Raw genomic sequence first — 8,832 nt, 5'->3', positions numbered from 1 at the left:
ACCACCCTCCCACTCAATTCTTTCGAGAGAAACCTTTCCTCGAGAAAGGATCCATTTCTAGAAACAAACACTTTGCTTTCGGATCTGAGATAGGAGATGTACCCAACTGTTTTGGATATCCTATGAAGATGCATTTATTCGCTTTGGGTTCGAGCTTATCAGACTGAAACTTTTTCACATAAGTGTCGAAGCCCCAGACTTTCAAGAAACGACAGTTTAGATTTCTCTAAACCTCAGTCTATACTGTGTCATCTCAACGGAAATACGCGGTGCCCTATTTAAAGTGAATGCGGTTTTCTCTAATGCATAACCCATAAATGATAGTGGTAATTCGATAAGAGACATCATAGCATGCACCATACCAAAATAGTGTGTGGCTATGACGTTCAGACACATCATCACACTATGATGTTCCAGGTGGCATGAACTGCGAAACAATTTCTACATTGTCTTAACTGCGTACCAAAACTCGTAACTCAGATATTCATTTCTATGATCATATCATAGATCGTTTATCCTCTTGTTACGACGAACTCCACTCTGAAACAGAATTGAACTTTTCAATATTTCAGACTTGTGATTCATTAAGTAAATACTCTTGTATCTACTCAAATCGTCATTGAAGTAAGAACATAATGATATCCACTACATGCCTCAGCACCCATTGGACTGCATACATCAAAATGTATCACTTCCAACAAGTTACTATCTTGTTTCATCTCAATGAAAACAAGGCTTTGCTCATGTGGTATGATTTGCATGTCACTAGTGATTCAAAATCAAGTGAGTATAAAGATCCATCAACGTGGAGCCCCTTCATGAAATTTATACCAACATGACTCAAGCAGCAGTGCCACAAGTAAGTGGTACTATCATCATTACCTCGTATCTTTTGGCACCAATATCATGAACATGTGTAACACTACAATCGAGATTCAATAAACCATTGAAGGTGATTATTCAAGCAAATAGAGTAACCATTATTCTCTTTAAATGAATAATCGTATTGCCATAAACACGATCCAATCATGTTCATGCTTAACGCAAGCACCAAATAACAATTATTTAGGTTTAACACCAATCCCGATGGTAGAGGGAGCGTGTGACGTTTGATCATATCAACCTTGGAAACACTTCCAACACGTATTGTCTCCTCGCCTTTAGCTAGTCTCCGTTTATGCCGTAGCTTTCATTTCGTGTTACTAATCACTTAGCAACCGAACCGGTATCCAATACCCTCGTGCTACTAGGAGTACTAGTAAAGTACACATCAACATCATGTATATCAAATATACTTCTTTCGACTTTTGCCAGCCTTCTTATCTACCAAGTATCTAGAGTTGCTCCGCCTCAGTGACTGTTCTCCTCATTACAGAGGCACTTAGTCTCGGGTTTGGGTTTAATCTTGGGTCTCTTCATTAGTGTAGCAATTGTTTTGCCGTTTCACGAAGTATCCCTTCTAGCCCTTGCCTTTCTTGAAACTTAGTGGTTTTACTAACCATCAACTATTGATGCTCCTTCTTGATTTCTACTTTCGCAGTGTCAAACATAGCGAATTGCTCAAGGAACATTGTATCTATCCTTGATATGTTATAGTTCATCACGAAGCTCTCATAGCTTGGTGGCAGTGACTTTGGAGAACCATCACTATCTCATCTGGAAGATTAACTCCCACTTGATTCAAGCGATTGTCGTACTCAGACAATCTGAGCACATGCTCAACGATTGAGATTTTCTCCTTTGCTTTGTGGACAAAGAATCTTGTCGGAGGTCTCGTACCTCTTAACAAGGGCACAAGCATGATATCACAATTTCATCTCTTTAGAACATCACTTATGTTCCGTGACGTTTCAAAACGTCTTCGGCGCCTTGCTTCTAAGCCATTAAGTATTTTGTACTGAAGTATCCTGTAGTCATCAGAAACGTGTATGTCGGATGTTCTCAGCATCCACAGACGACACTCGAGGTGCAGCACACCAAGTGGTGCATGTAGGACATAAGCCTTCTGCGCAGCAACGAGGACAATCCTCTGCAAAGTTTGCTACTATCAACTTTCAACTAAAATTTTCTCTAGGAACATATAAAAACAGTAGAGCTATAGCGCAAGCTACATCGTAATTCGCAAAGACCATTAGACTATGTTCATGACAATTAGTTCAATTAATCATATTACTTAAGAACTCCCACTCAAAAAGTACATCTCTCTAGTCATTTGAGTGGTACATGATCCAAATCCACTATCTCAAGTCCGATCATCACGTGAGTCGAGAATAGTTTCAGTGGTAAGCATTTCTATGCTAATCATATCAACTATACGATTCATGCTCGACCTTTCGGTCTCATGTGTTCCGAGGCCATGTCTGCACATGCTAGGCTCGTCAAGCTTAACCTGAGTGTTCCGCGTGTGCAACTGTTTTGCACCCGTTGTATGTGAACGTTGAGTCGATCACACCCGATCATCACGTGGTGTCTCGAAACGAAGAACTGTCGCAACGGTGCACAGTCGGGGAGAACACAATTTCGTCTTGAAATTTTTAGTGAGAGATCACCTCATAATGCTACCGTTGTTCTAAGCAAGATAAGGTGCATAAAGGATTAACATCACATGCAATTCATAAGTGACATGATATGGCCATCATCATGTGCTTCTTGATCTCCATCACCAAAGCACCGGCACGATCTTATTGTCACCGGCGTCACACCATGATCTCCATAATCATGATCTCCATCAATGTGTCGCCATCGGGGTTGTCGTCCTACTCATGCTATTACTACGAAAGCTACGTCCTAGCAATATAGTAAACACATCTGCAAATACAAATGTTAGTTTAAGGACAACCCTATGGCTCCTGCCGGTTGCCGTACCATCGACATGCAAGTCGATATTATCTACTACAACATGATCATCTCATACATCCAATATATCACATCACATCATTGGCCATATCACATCACAAGCATACCCTGCAAAAACAAGTTAGACGTCCTCTAATTTTGTTGTTGCATGTTTTACGTGGTGACCATGGGTATCTACTAGGATCGCATCTTACTTACACAAACACCACAACGGAGATATATGAATTGCTATTTAACCTTATACAAGGACCTCCTCGGTCAAATCTGATTCAACTAAAGTTGGAGAAACCGACACTTGCCAGTCATCTTTGAGCAAAGGGGGTTACTCGTAGCGATGAAACCAGTCTCTCGTAAGCGTACGAGTAATGTCGGTCCAAGCCGCTTCAATCCAACAATACCGCGGAGTCAAGAAAAGACTAAGGAGGGCAGAAAAACGCACATCACCGCCCACAAAAACTTTTGTGTTCTACTCGAGAAGACATCTACGCATGAACCTAGCTCTGATACCACTGTTGGGGCACGTCGCATGGGAAACAAAAAATTTTCCTACGCGCACGAAGACCTATCATGGTGATGTCCATCTACGAGAGGGGATTTCCGATCTACGTACCCTTGTAGATCGCACAACAGAAGCATTAGTGAACGCGGTTGATGTAGTGGAACGTCCTCACGTCCCTCGATCCGCCCCACGAACCGTCCCGCGATCCGTCCCACGATCTAGTGCTGAACGGACGGCACCTCCGCGTTCAGCACACGTACAACTCGACGATGATCTCGGCCTTCTTGATCCAGCAAGAGAGACGGAGAGGTAGATGAGTTCTTCGGCAGCGTAACGGAGCTCCGGATGTTCGTGGTGATCTGATCTCGGCAGGGCTCCGTCCGAGCTCCGCAGAAATGCGATCTAGAGAAAAAACCGTGGCGGTATGTGGTCGGGCTGCCGTGGAAAAGTTATCTCAAATCAGCCCTAAAACCTCCGTATATATAGGTGGGAGAGGGGGGGCTTGCCTTGAGGCTCAAGGAGGCCCAAGGGGGTCGGCCGAGCCAAGGGGGAAGTCCTCCCCTTCCAAACCGAATCCAACTAGGTTTGGAAGGTGGAGTCCTTCTCTCCTTTCCCACCTGCTCTTTTTTTTTCTTTCTCTTTTATTTCTTATCCTTTGGCGCATAGGGCCTTCTTGGGCTGTCCCACCAGCCCACTAGGGCTGGTGCGCCACCCCCAAGGCCTATGGGCTTCCCCTGGGTGGGTTGCCCCCCCGGTGAACACCCGGAACCCATTCGTCATTCCCGGTACATTCCCGTAACTCCAAAAACCTTCCGGTAATCAAATGAGGTCATCCTATATATATCAATCTTCGTTTCCGGACCATTCCGGAAACCCTCGTGACGTCCGTGATCTCATCCGGGACTCCGAACAACATTCGGTAACCAACCATATAACTCAAATACGCATAAAACAATGTCGAACCTTAAGTGTGCAGACCCTACGGGTTCGAGAACTATGCAGACATGACCCAAGTGACTCCTCGGTCAATATCCAATAGCGGGACCTGGATGCCCATATTGGATCCCACATATTCTACGAAGATCTTTTCATTTGAACCTCAGTGCCAAGGATTCATATAATCCCGTATGTCATCCCCTTTGTCCTTCGGTATGTTACTTGCCCGAGATTCGATCGTCAGTATCCACATACCTATTTCAATCTCGTTTACCGGCAAGTCTCTTTACTCGTTCCGTAATACAAGATCCCGCAACTTACACTAAGTCACTTTGCTTGCAAGGCTTGTGTGTGATGTTGTATTACCGAGTGGGCCCCGAGATACCTCTCCGTCACACGGAGTGACAAATCCCAGTCTCGATCCATACTAACTCAACGAACACCTTCGGAGATACCTGTAGAGCATCTTTATAGTCACCCAGTTACGTTGCGACGTTTGATACACACAAAGCATTTCTCCGGTGTCAGTGAGTTATATGATCTCATGGTCATAGGAACAAATACTTGACACGCAGAAAACAGTAGCAACAAAATGACACGATCAACATGCTACGTCTATTAGTTTGGATCTAGCCCATCACATGATTCTCCTAATGATGTGATCCCGTTATCAAGTAACAAGACTTGCCTATGGCCAGGAAACCTTGACCATCTTTGATCAACGAGCTAGTCAACTAGAGGCTTACTAGGGACAGTGTTTTGTCTATGTATCCACACATGCACTGTGTTTCCAATCAATACAATTATAGCATGGATAATAAACGATTATCATGAACAAAGAAATATAATAATAACTAATTTATTATTGCCTCTAGGGCATATTTCCAACAAAAGGGTGGGCACCCTCCTCCCTCCTCCTCCTGTATATAATGGAGGGTTTGGGGCTGTTTTGAGACACAATTGCCTCTCTCCATGGTGCAGCCCTACTCCTCCTCCTCCTCGTCCTCCGTAGTGCTTGGCGAAGCTGTGTCGGAATACCACGCAGCTCCACCGTCACCACGCCGTCGTGCTACTGGAGCTCTCCCTCAACCTCTACTCCCTCCTTCCTGGATCAAGGCGTTGGAGACGTCACCGGGCTGCACGTGTGTTGAACGCGGAGGCACCATTGTTCGATGCATAGATCGGAATCCACCGTGATCTGAATCGCTGCGAGTACGACTCCATAAACCGCGTTCTAGAAATGCTTCTGCTTAGCGATCTTCAAAGGTATGAAGATGCTCTACCCCTTTGCTCATTGCTGGTTGCTCCATAGATAGATCCTTGCATGACATAGATTATTTTTTAAATTACTACATTCCCCAACAGTGATATCAGAGCCAAGGTTCTATGCGTAGATTCTATGAACGAGTAGAACACCAAAGTTGTGAGCGCTGATTTTGTCAATTGCTTGCCATTACTAGTCTTATCTTGATTCGGCGGCATCATGGGATGAAGCGGCCCGGACTGACTTTACACGTACTCTTACGTGAGACTGGTTTCACCGACCGACATGCACTTGTTGCATAAGGTGGCTAGCGGGTGTCTGTCTCTCCCACTTCAGTCGGATCGGATTCGATGAAGAGGGTCCTTATGAAGGGTAAATAGCATTGGCATATCAATGTTGTGGATGTCATGTAGGTAAGAAGCATTCTTGCTAGAAACCCTAATCATCCACGTAAAACTTGCAACAACAATTAGAGGACGTCTAACTTGTTTTTGCAGGGTATGCTATGTGATGTGATATGGCCAAAAGGATGTGATGTTACATATGTGATGTATGAGATTGATCATGTTCTTGTAATAGGATTCACGACTTGCATGTCGATGAGTATGACAACCGGCAGGGGCCATAGGAGTTGTCTTAATTTATTGTATGAGATGCAATGCCATGTGATTACTTTACGTTATTGCTAAACGTTAGCTATAGTAGTAGAAGTAATAGTTGGCATGACGGCTTCACGGTGACACAATGATTGAGATCATGGTGTCATGCCGCTGACAATGATGATCATGCTGCCCCGAAGATGGAGATCAAAGGAGCAAGATGATATTGGCCATATCATGTCACTATATGATTGCATGTGATGTTTATCATGTTTTTCATATTATTGCTTAGAACGATGGTAGCAAAGATAAGATGATCCCTCGTTAAAATTTTGAGATATGTATTCCCCTAAGTGTGCACCATTGCGAAGGATTGTTGTCTCGAAGCACCACGTGATGATCAGGTGTGATAGATTCTAACGTTCACATACAATGGGTGTCCCGGAGCAAAACACTTAGGTTGACTCGACGAGCCTATAATGTACAGACATGGCCTTGAATGCAGGAGACCGAAAGGTCGACCATGAGTCGTATGGTTGATACGATCAGCATGGAGATGCTCACCATTGATGACTAGTTCGTCTCATGTGACGATCGGGCACGGGCTTGTCGACGTGGATCATGTAACACTTGGATGACTAGAGAGATGTCGATCTAAGTGGGAGTTCATTAGTAATTTGATTAGATGAACTTAATTATCATGAACTTAGCGCCTAACAGATGGCAACTCCCCGGTCAGCACACATACAACTCGACGATGATCTCCGCCTTCTTGATCCAACAAGAGGGGGCGAAGAGTTAGATGAGTTCTCCGGCAGCGCGACGGCGTGACGGTGATGGTGGTGGAGCTAGTCCAGGAGGGCTTCGCCTAAGCACCACTGAAAACTAGACTAGAGGAGAAACAGATCTAGAGAGAGGGTAGCACGTGGCTAATTGTTGTGTCTCAGAAAACCCTCAAAACCTGTAGTATATATAGGAGGAGAGGAGGCAACCTTGGCCCCTCCTCCAAGGAGAGGGGTCGGACGAACCAAAGGAAGAGTCATTCCCTTCCTTTTAAAAGTCCTTTACCTTTTATCTCTTCTCCTAGCCGCATGGGACTTTGAGAGAGGCTTTGGCCAGTCAACTAGGGGCTTACACATCTTCTCACAGACCACAAAGATCTCGGGTCATCACACCCCTCCCGGTGATCCCCCGGCACCCTCCCGGCACTCCTCGTACACTACCGATGAGCTTGAAACTTTTCCGGTGACCAAAACAGGGCTTCCTATATATCAATCTTTACCTCCAGACCATTCTGGAGCTCCTCATGACATCCATGATCTCATCCGGGACTCCGAATAACCTTCGGTCACCAACACCTATAACTCAACTATACCGAAACGTCATCAAACCTTAAGTGTGCAGACCCTGTGGGTTCGAGAACTATGTAGACATGACCAAGACACTCTCGGGTCAATATCCAATAGCGGGACCTGGACGTCCGTATTGGGTCCTACATATTCTACGAAGATCTAATCAGTTGAACCTCTATGTCAAGGATTCACACAATCCGGTATGTTGTTTCCTTTGTCCTTCGGTATGTTACTTGCCCGAAATTTGATCGTCGATATCTCCATACCTACTTCAATCTCGTTACTAGAAAGTCTATTTACTCGTTCCGTAATACAAGATCCCGTGACTAACTCCTTAGTCACATTGCTTGTAAGGCTTGTTGTGATGTTGTATTACCGAGTGGGCCCTGAGATACCTCTCCATCATACGGAGTGACAAATTCCAGTCTTGATTCACGCCAACCCAACATACACCTTCGGAGATACCTGTAGAGCACCTTTATAGTCACCCAGTTATGTTGTGATGTTTGATACACACAAGGTATTCCTCTGGTGTCCGGGAGTTGCATGATCTCATGGTCATAGGAAAAGATACATTGACATGCAGAAAACAGTAGCAATAAACTGACACGATCATAGGCTATGTTCATAGTTTGGGTCTTGTCCATCACATCATTCTCCTAATGTTGTGATCCCGATATCAAGTGACAATGCTTGTCTATGGCCAGGAAACCTTGACCATTCTTTATCAATGAGCTAGTCAACTAGAGGCTCACTAGGGACAGTGTGTTGTCTATGTATCCACACATGTATTTGAGTTTCCAATCAATACAATTTTAGCATGGATAATAAACTATTATCATGAAAAACTAAATATAATAATAACCAATTTATTATTGCCTCTAGGGAATATTTCAAACAGTCTCCCACTTGTACTAGAGTCAATAATCTAGTTCACATCACTATGTGATTGCAATGAACCTAACACCCATACAGTTCTGGGGTTCGATCATGTCTTGCGTGTGAGAGAGGTTTTTAGTCAACGGGTCTGAACCTTTTAGATCCGTGTGTGCTTTACAAATCTCTATGTGATCCTGTAGATCCTGCTACCACAAGCCATTTGGAACTATTCCAAATGAGTGCTCAACTATACGAATCCGGCTTACTACTTAGAGTCATTTGTATTAGTGTCAAAGCTTGCATCGACGTAACCCTTTACGACGAACTCTTTTATCAGCTCCATAATCGATAAAAATTCCGTAGTCTACTACTTACTAAGGATAACTTTTGACCACTGTCCAGTAATCCATTCCTGGATCACTTTTGTACCCCTTGTTAGATTCATGG

Source organism: Hordeum vulgare, chromosome 5H (genome assembly GCF_904849725.1).
Source record: "Hordeum vulgare subsp. vulgare chromosome 5H, MorexV3_pseudomolecules_assembly, whole genome shotgun sequence".
NCBI classification, from domain to species: Eukaryota; Viridiplantae; Streptophyta; class Magnoliopsida; order Poales; family Poaceae; genus Hordeum; species Hordeum vulgare.
The sequence above is the reverse complement of the archived record's forward strand: the minus strand, read 5'-3'. Positions refer to the sequence as shown.